Here is a 10,903-nt window from a genome sequence, read left to right as displayed (position 1 = left end):
TCACTAATAAACCTTCCCCCTTTCAGCACATTGAAATTCTCTCCTGATTTTGGGAGGCATGGATGACAGATATATATTAATAGAGGTTCTATGGAATTTTGGGCTCTCTAGGGATGTTGAGATCTTGGTCCACTAGGCCATAGCATGGTCAAGGTAGACCATAATTATATAAAATAATATAGCCAACAATAAATAACAACAATGGGATAGGGGATAGGGAACATGCAAGCATGCTTATTTCCCTTCAAGGATGGTTAGTTTCCCTTCTTTTTGTTCATTGAAATAAAATATGAAAGATTCACAATTAATCTCTTACTTTCTTGAGGTATGATAGACCACATTAGTTATGAAAGAGTCACAATTAATCTCTTACTTTCTTAAAGTCTAATAAACAACATTGTTTTTCATGGATGTTTATCATTATTATCATTAATTTCATATTGAAGTGATTTATTTTTGAGAAACTAGATGGATTCGATCGTGTGCAAACCTGCGTTTTTTCTTTTTTAGCATGCATCCTTGCAGTCCAAACCATGGCAAATCCTGAAGGTTTTGTTTATAGATTCTTCTATCCATGATATGTATTTTGCGATTTTTATGAGCAACCAACAGACTCGGTTTATAAATTCTGCTATATAAACCATAGTTACCAACTACGTTCGAATCAGTGGAAAAAATATGGAAATTCGTGAGTTCGATTCCTATTTCGAATAGTTCAATAAAAATTCGATCCGGTTAATATTCGCTTTACCTTGTGATCGTGTGCATTCCTAATCATACTCATCCTATTATTTCTTGACTATTGTTTTTGCATATTATTATTACTTACTATTGAATCGCTGCATAATGTGAGAGCGTGCATTTCTAATTAGACTATTCCTATTATATCTTGGAGTATTTTTTGCAGATTAGTATTACTTACTATGCAAGCCTAATTTTTCTAATTAGATAAACAAAAAAATCTCAAGTGTCTCCCATGGTAAATGTAATTATTTTTAAACTGAAAATAGACGTTAATGGAGGCAAGAGAGCAGTAAAAAGAAACTAATGTAAAATGGAAAGTGATGCCAATAAAGGCAGGATAGTAGATAAAATGGAAACTAATGGCGACCTAAATTTACCAAGATTTTAAAATTTAGACAAAATATATGTCAATGGAAACAAGATAAGAGGTAAAATGGAAACTAATGGCAACCTGAAATTTTCAGATTTCAAAATTTCAATGTTTTCTTTAATGGTTTAAAACGCTGAGATAAGTAGAAAAGAAAATTTTGAAGTTGATTAAAAACTAATTGATTTTTTTATATATATTTATGTTAAGAATTGATTTTTCGATATATATTTTTGTTAAAAAGAATTTAAAAAAAAAAAAAAAAATATTTAATTTTTAAATATCCTAATTATAAAAAAGATTTTAAAATAAAATCAGAAACTAAATAAGGATATATTTTTTAGTTTTGTATATTATATTAATTAAATTTATGTAAATTAATAAATGGAAAGAAAAAAAAAAAAAAAAAAAATATTTAACCTATATATATATATATATAAAAGATGTATAGTGCCGAATCTCTTTTTTTCTTAGGAATTTTTATGATATCGTATCGAATTCGAACTTGGTAATGCAATTTTATTGAATGAGCAACAAAGTGAATGTGTATTTATGCCCGATGATAAACAGGGGACGCGACGCGTTAATGGCAGTGAATAGCGCTTTGCAAGATCCGGATAAAGTTTTAGCAAGGTGGGAAGAGGACATAGAAGACCCTTGCACTTGGTTATACGTCACATGCGATGCCTCCCGCCATGTAATCAGGCTGTAAGTACGTTTGACCTCGCATTGGATTTATGACATCAACATAGTTTTTCCATCGTTTACTTTTTCTCTAGTCTAATGAACAGAGATTTGCCACTTAATATTGTGCAGAGATTTGCCACGCAAAAAGCTGAGTGTAACATTATGACCCAATATATCTCAGCTCTCGCCTCTGCAATACCTGTAAGCAAGCATTTCATTATCTTTGCGTCTTGAAATGCAATTATTTATTTGTTAAAGGGCTGTTAATAATGTTCTTGATTGAATGGCAGGTATATGCCGAAGAACTCTCTGAGTGGTTCTATTCCAGAGAGCTTGGGAGACATGAAAAGCTTGATCAGTATTGATTTGTATGAGAACAATCTTAGTGGACAGATACCTGCCTCTCTTTCGCGCCTGCCGAGTCTTGCTTTCTTGTAAATTCTCTCATCAATACTCTTGAATATTCTCTCATCAAACTTGGGCTTATTAACTTCAATTTCAAGATCATCTCGGCTAATAAATAATCCTTTCTCTATGTTGCAGGCGCTTGAATAACAATCGGTTGTCTGGAAATATTCCCACAGCGCTCACTTCCATTTCTTCGTTGCATGTATTGTAAGCTTTTTTAAAGCAAAAGCTGGGATAATTATACCGTCATTTTCATGATCATAATCGTCAGTAAGCCCAGGTTATCTATTGGTTAATATAACATTGTATTCTGTGAACAGAGATTTGCCACACAACAATCTGAGTGGCCCAGTTCCCGCAAGTTGCTCCTTCTCACAGTTTACTGGTCCGAGGTAAGCTAAGCTATGCCAATGCTTATAATAGCTTGCAGTTCAACCCCATCCCCATATATATAATTTTAAAGGCAGAATAATAACTGTATGTACTGCTTCTGGTTCAGCTTTGCAGGAAACCCTAACCTGTGCGGCCAAGTTGTGGGGAAGCAATGTGGTTATCCACAACGCAACAGGAAATTGCACTAACCTTTATGCGGTGCGGCGAAGTTGTGGGGTACTCATGTGCTCATGGAGAGGTTCTTATTGGTCATCCTAAATTCCATGGAGATTTTGTTTCCAAATTTTGAAATCCTGCAAGGAGTAGTTTTGAATGTGGTATTAGAATAGTTCATAATAGATTTGAATATTGCATAGTAGATCTGAATATTCTATTAATGGTCGACCAAAACTCTATTGAAATTTTGTTTACAAATTTTGAAACTCTGAGATCCTGTAAAGAGTAGGCTTGAACATTGTATTGGAAGTGAACAAGATAAATTTGAATATGCTATTAGAATAGCACATAGTAGTAACAGAATTTTATTTGGAGGGTGATGATGACCTCCTCTTCACAGTAGGACAGTCTATTGCAATTGGATATGATTTTTTTTTTAATTGTAAAATTAAGTGTCATTTGTTAAATTGAGACTTCTGTGATCCATAACAATTGTAATAAGAGTTTCGGCATAAATCACATATAGAAAGAACTTTGTCGACGCGTTTAGAACCAGCAAGTGTGGCTCATAGTAGTCAGGACAAGTTGAAGAAACAGATCCATCTTTGCAAGTTAATTAGTCTGAGCAGGGCCTCCAATAGCTATGTAGATCAACAGCTAGATTTGACCAAGGGACAGTCAAAAAGTCAAATTGATTATTTAGAGGAAGATAGTTAATGACCATACCTATAAATATATAGAAGAAATGATATTAGAAGGGGGTTACCTTATTAATTTAACAATTAAATTTTTTTATTAAATGGGAAATAGTTATAATGGAGACCTAACATTTATATACCTAAGGTAAATGTAAGTTGATAGTTAAATAAAATAAAAAATAAAAATAAGCAATTAAATAAATAATAATAATAAATATTCGTTAGTAGATAAATAAACAGATTAAAGAAATAATAAAAACATAAATAAAAATGAAAATAATATATATTCGTTAATATATAAATTGTAAAATAACACTATATAAAAGTTAGTTACGAAAAACTAGATAGTAATAACAATAATAATATAATTAAATAAATTAAAATATAAAATAATATAAATTAATTACGAAAGAAATAGTAAGATATATATTCGTTAATAACTATATAAAATAATAACAATATATAAAGGCTAGTTAAAAAAAAAAAAAAAAACAAAAAAAATTCAATAATAAAATAATAATAATAATAATAATAAGTATTCGTTAATAGATAAATAAAATAAATAAAGTAAATATATATTTGTTAATAATATAAGTACCGATATCAAACAGGGAAAAGGGAAACGGGGGCACGACTCAAAAATTAATAAGCAAATAAATAATAATGATATTATTAATATATTTTCATTAATAGATAAATACATAAAAATATATATAAAATCATATAAAATAAATAAAAAAATTAAAATAATAATGAGAAAATAAAAAATTGTTAAGATTATGAATACCAATATCAACTCGGCAAAGGCGGGAAAGGAACGATACAAATTAGAAGGAGAAGGACCCGAAAGAGTCCAGAGCAAGAAGGATAAACCAAAGGAGACACGAAGGCTCAAGGGGAACGATAAAAGTGAAAAATATGAAGGGGGAGGGGCGAACTAAGATGAAAAAGCAGGGATCCAACATCTACTGATCTTCGAGCCGTCATGTCTATTGAGATTGTTAGGTCTTCTTGTTAAATGTCATCTCAATTAATTAAATTACATTCTAATAAAATATTTATTATATGTTATGTGTAAAAAAATTGCTTTCAGTTCAAAATGCATTCTAATAAGATATTATTATATCAAATGTTTATTATATGCCTACTTAATTTATATTGATTTGTTTTCACTCTACTTCAAAACGTATCTCGCCAAACAAGATTCATATTCATTGTATCGGGATAAACAATATTCATATTCAAATATATTGAATGATGATTTTGTCTTTCTCTTTAACAATTGCTGGTGCTTTATCATTAGGTAAAACAATTGCTTGGAAGACAGATATATTCATACCTACAACATTTATGTTTACTATATGTATATTGGGCTTATATTTAATTATGGTCAGGTTTATCATTTATTTCACAAGAATTTATTATAATAATTAAAATGGTTTCAAGTTCAAAATATATTTAACTTGAATATATATATGTGGATTAAAATTACATTTATTTTATTAGATCTATATTAGATTTACGTAATCAATTCCTATAGCTGATTTTCTATTTGGAAAACTAAACTAATAACATTTTTTTTCAGAGGAAAAAAATCAGCATAGTATTATATTGAGCAAATATAATGAGCATTATATGTGAACCAAAATATATCAGCGGCCAGAAACGAAAGCTGGGCCTGTTCAAGCTGTAAACTGGACATATCCGAGGGAGATCATGATAAAATCATAAGTGTAGACCCAAAATCAATACAAAACAGGAAGACATCCAGTGAAGAAAAGGAGAGACAGTAAAAAGGATCAGCATAGTTCAGAAAAGAGGCTGAGAGGGGAAAGAAGCAAAAAGTGAGAAAAAGAGCCATCATTGACAAGCAGACTCGAGCATAGCTGAAATATGCATCACAGTGGAGCTTATAGGGACCTTGGAGTCCTGAAAAATACAGGAATTCCTCCATTTCCAGAGGCACCAACACGTGGAAATAAATAAGGATCGCCATAGAGGGCGTTGAGCGCCCCACCACCGAAAAGCCTCTTGAACTGAAGGGAAAACCTGTGGAGGAAACCCGTGAGCTGTAGATAGATCGTGCCAGATGAGAGCAGATGCGGGACACTAGAAAAATATGTGGTCGTTGGATTCAGATGTAAGCCCACACATTACGCATCTGCTCGGTCCAGACCAACCCTTTCTTTGGAGGACCTCCCAGGTGAGGTTCCGGTTGAAGAAGACCAGCCAGGAGAATAAAATTGCCTTTAACGGGCAAGATACTTTCCAGAATTTGAAAGGGAAGATTGGAGAGGGTTGTACCTGAAGAGATGATGAGGCGACTTCATATAAATCCTTGACTCTTACAGGAAGAGATGAGTTCTGTTTAGACCAAATCAATCCATCATAAGAACCTGTCTTCTTGATTCCGATGTCAATAAAGTGCTTAGTTTCCAGTTCCCAAGACTGTCGAAGCGCATGAGGCAAACCAAGGGAATCAGCGTCCTTCCAGATTGGCAAGGAAGAAGACCATGAAAAAATTAGTTTGTCCCATGTGAACAGGCCCCGGGAGTGAAGAACAGCAAGCAGATCGGGGGATAGTGATTTTTCCATGCCTTGTACAGTAGAATCAATGCCGATGAGGATATTTGATCCCGTGGAGAAATGCCATCCGAGAAAGGTAAAAAAGAAGGCCTTTATCTTCTTGAAACCAAGCCAGATAGCAGACCCCTTTTTTGAGCCAAAAGAATTATTCCTGAACCAGTAAACGATGGAGCGTCCCTTCAAATATTTCTGTTTAATAATGTCACTCCATTTGCTGATGCCGAAGACACCTTTGTGAAGAGAGTTACAGAGAAGGGCTCTGCCAAAAGACCGCTGATGCAGGAGACCCCAACCGCCTGATTTTTTCGGTCTGGAGATTAAATCCAAATTTGCCAGGTGAATTTTTGAAAAATGGGAACGCCCTCCCCATAAGAAATTTGCAGATAAAGCAACCAATTTTCGAATAATGGCAGCAGGCAGGAAGAAGAGGTGCGCCCAGTAGACCGCCAACTGGGAGAGGACGGATTGGACAAGGATGAGTCTGCCAGCGAGGGATAAAAAGTGCAGCTCCCATCTTGAGATTTTTTGGTAAAATCTGTCGACCAGCCACGCCCAATCCTGGATGCTGTATGCTTTTGGCTTGAGGAAGAAACCTAGGTATTTGAAACCGCCTCGGATTGATGCCATTTGGAAACCGAAAAGATCGACAATCCATTGTGCCAACTCGACATTTGTGTCATTGTGATACAGAGTGGATTTGGTGGTATTTATCACCAAGCCCACGGCGGACTGGAGCTTCTGGAAGATACCTGAAATGCACAACCAGCTGGGTTTACAAAGCATAGCAAAAATTAGAATGCCATCGACAAACAAATTGTGGGAAAGATAGATATTCTTGTAGATTTTTAGCGGAACGCATCGGTGCTCAACCACTGCATGGTAGATCTGCGTACTGAGAGTGTCCATAACTAAAATGAAGAGAAGAGGGGAGAGTGGGCATCCCTGACGGAGTCCTCTTTCAGCTCGAAAGGGAGGCGAGGGGGATCCATTGATAATGACGGAGTATTGGACGTTCTCCACGCAGGCCATCACCCAGTTGATAGCTTGTGACTTCAAACCGATTTTTGCTAGAAGAATGCGGAGGAATCCCCAGTCCACACAGTCGAACGCCTTCGCTAGATCAATCTTGAAAACGGCTGCATCAGAGTTTTTTGTTGAAACAGAGAACAAGCTTTCTTGGGCCAAGGCCACGGCATCTAGGATATTCCTGTGTTTTAAGACTGCATATTGGTCCCTGTTGATGAAAGAGTTGAGGATCGGCTTCAATCTCTCAGCAATAATCTTAGAGATAACCTTGAAGAGGATATTGCACAATGCAATAGGCCTGAAATCTGCAAAAGAATCAGACTGTTCCTTTTTAGGAATGAGCGCTATAAATGTTGCTGTGAGAGCGCTGTTGATGTGTCCCGACATACGGGTGGCATCGACCATCCCTAGCAGATCATGTTTGAACAAATCGAAGAAGTGCTGAAAGAATTCAATTGGCCATCCGTCTGGCCCAGGACTTTTGTCCTTCTGGAACTTTTTGATGACTTCAAGTATTTCCGATTCCGTGATGGCTTTAAAAAATTCTTCATTGGCAGCATCATCGAACATGACAGGAGTTCTATCGATCATCCAAAGGACGTCATTAATCTCACTTGGTCGTCTCCTGTATTGCTTTTGAAAGAAATTTGTAGCCTCCTTTTCAATGTCATGCTGGGAATATACAAAACCTCCGGATTCAACCTTTGATGACTAAAATTTGTTGAAGTTCAAAACATACTACTCACACAACTTTCATTTTTTTTATATTAATAATTATGTCATTTACAGTTTTCTTCTTAAAGCAAACATAAATTGAGCCATTTACATAAATTGAGCCATTGATGATTAAAATTTGTTGAAGTTCAAAACATACTACTCACACAACTTTCATTTCTTTTATATTAATAATTATTTCATTTACAGTTTTCTTCTTAATTTAGATAATATTAATCTTACTTGCTTAATATTAGATTTACAGAATTAGCTAAGGTTGGCGGATGGTAAATGAAATACAGAAAGATAGCGTTGTGATTCGTTGAACTTAGCAATTGAAACTGGTAAATTCACGAGTGAACTAGTAACACAACAAAATAACTCTTTGCCATGTAATCACTTTGAATTTGATAACAAAAATTAAAAGATAACTCACTTTCTATAGAAATTTTACAACATTTTCTACTTCCAATAATAAGTTCTTTGTTGAGGTGCTATATGAAAAGAAAAATAATATAATTAACCCTTGATACAGTAACAAATAAAGTAACAAGTGTTAAATTGTTAGGAAAAGCATTAAGTATGTTTTTGACTAGTCTCTACAACTTTAAGTTAAATGTGTACAAAGCCATAATTGAATGGAGAAAATACTTTATACTAATTGAAAATGAGTACGTATGTCTGACCTATATAAACATGACTTTAAGAAGTTTTAAAAGAAATTTCTAATTTCAAAAGATTGGAATTCTTATATTAAAAATCTCTAGGAATCCACTAACTCCATAGACACAATTACAATTATTGTTGTAGTTGACCAAATTCTTAGGGATTGCAGAGAGATAAAAGAAATCCTTATAACTGTAGGGTCATTGTGATTAGTTTCATTTTATCCAAATATTATGGTTTTATAAAATAAGATTAGCACATGACTAGAAATCCATGGAAAAATAACTAAAGGATATGCCATATTTAGGAACTATAATTCAAGTATGGATCACCTTATTACACCTAGAATCATTGGAAAGTTTTGTAATAATGAAACAAACACCATTATAATATATTAAAACAATGCTAAAGTTCCTTCTAAGTTGAGGGCTAATGTGGCAAGGTTGTACGAAAATATTACAACCAAATTTAGGAACACCAAGGGATGATCCCAAGAAATAAACTATAATATATGAGTTAGGAAATATTTTCAATTGTACCTAATCATGTCTGGCATGTATATTGACAAGATCAAATATTTTTTCAAAGAAGTAGGTTATGTCTACTTAGTACTTTCTAGTATAGTCATCAAAATATTTATGTTGAAATATGGGTATCATTGTTTATACTAACTAAAAAAATTATTAATATTAAATAAAAAAAGATAAACTATCATACTTACATATATGACAACAACAATTTGTAGGAAGCACCTTAGTATAAATACCTTGCAATTGATTTTCACGAGAAGCTCAACTACAACTATACCTCTAAGAAAAGAATAAATGGATGATTAAAAACATATTACGCGCTTGAAAATAATTATGACCAATATACCTTAGTACATGGGATAGCAAAAAACTCCTTTTAGTTTTTGGTTACACTTTTTATTTTATATGGATGACACTCTAGAGAACCATGGAGAAAGATAGGGTAGATACAAAATAGTTTTATAGGTTATCTTAAATTTTGAGGAAATGGACCCTACCTAATGTATGAACAATTACCTAATGTATGAGAAATCCTAAAGAAAATGCAATATATGAGGGCTCCAAAAATTGCTTCAAATTCCAAGGAACACTACTTTGGTTCAAGTGGATTTGGCATAAGCGTACATAGTCATGGCCAAACCATTGGGGAATAAGGAAATAAAGCATATTATATAGTAAAGATAAAATAAAAAATGTTATGGTATCTAAATTTAAAGTGAAAATTGTCATGTCGTAAAGAGTTAGATGGAAAAATAAATTTAAACTATTATATCACTACCACCCTAAGGGCACTTTTAAGACAAAAATAGTTTGAGACACAAATATTTTGAGACAACACTTTATATTTAAGACAAATAGTCTTAGACAAAAATGTTTGAAGACAACTTAATATTTGAGACAAATATTTTAAGACGACTTTATATTTAAGACAATGGCCACTTAAGAAAATGGAAATTAAGATGAAACTCATTAAGAGAGTTAAAAATTAAGAAAAAACCATATCAAATTAAGACAATATTATATGCAAAATTGACTCTAATAATGTGTCCTAACTCCACGAGCTTGTAGGCTACTATTGTCTCATGCCTATATTGAGGTTGTTACTTCATACCATTGATGTTATCTTATATAGAGACAACAATTTGTTAGACTCTTGATTTTGTGGGAGTAGCTAACTCTGAAGAACACGACAACTTTTCCTAGAAATATTTCTCTGACATCAATTCCTCTTTTGTCCCTTTGATCTCTATTGCTATGAATAGAGACAACTTGTCTCTCATGGCATTCAGGAATTTTTCATATATATTTTGTTATCACTAAGTATATACTTTCAAAAAAGGGTCAAAATGTTTTGAAAATGAGTTAAGCTTTTTATTAGAAGCAAAGTGGGCTTAAGTGTAAGACTAGGTAAAATTTTGGTGTGGAAAGGTGGCATAATAGTTAAAAACGAATGTTAAGAAAGTTGTTTATCCCATGCCAATTTTTTTTACCCAAGTCTTGCACTCATCGGATGCTAAAATCAGTTGGTGGTACAAAATATTTTCATAATGCGCTACGAAATATTTTCATAGTGCACTACGAAATATTTTCATAGTGCCTACAAAATTTTGAAAAAAAAAAGTTTCATAACTTTCACTTGGATCATTTTAAATGCTTTAAAAGTTTTTGATGAAATTTAAACTATGATCTGAATTGAAGTGATGATTTGAGGTGGTTTCAAAACATTAAAAATGGTTTGGAGAGGGTGGTTAAAACCAAAATTGTGTGCAAATCAACCATTTCAATAAAACCTAGGTGGCTCGCTCACATCATACAATGAAATTGTTAGTTGTTTTTGACATCGCGTGGCAAAGTGCTTAGTTTTTCACAATTAAGATATTGTAATTTTAGGTAACATGCGACAATTTGAGCTAGATGGAGTATGGTTC

The 10,903-nt window shown here is 33.2% G+C and overlaps 1 long non-coding RNA gene across 1 annotated transcript; it reads left to right on the top strand.

Annotated features, from left to right (window-relative positions):
* The first annotated feature begins 1,912 nt into the window (after positions 1 to 1,912).
* On the top strand, positions 1,913 to 2,617 carry LOC149142593 (uncharacterized). Its single transcript, XR_016263995.1, has 4 exons — positions 1,913 to 1,999; positions 2,089 to 2,232; positions 2,342 to 2,413; positions 2,527 to 2,617. It is a non-coding gene; the product is annotated as an uncharacterized LOC149142593 (long non-coding RNA).
* Positions 2,618 to 10,903: the final 8,286 nt, after the last annotated feature.

The sequence above is a fragment of the Pinus tabuliformis genome, chromosome X (assembly GCF_031772625.1).
Source record: "Pinus tabuliformis cultivar Carrire ecotype Pingquan chromosome X, CPIR1, whole genome shotgun sequence".
NCBI classification, from domain to species: domain Eukaryota; kingdom Viridiplantae; phylum Streptophyta; class Pinopsida; order Pinales; family Pinaceae; genus Pinus; species Pinus tabuliformis.
This window is presented reverse-complemented; position numbering and strand designations above follow the sequence as displayed.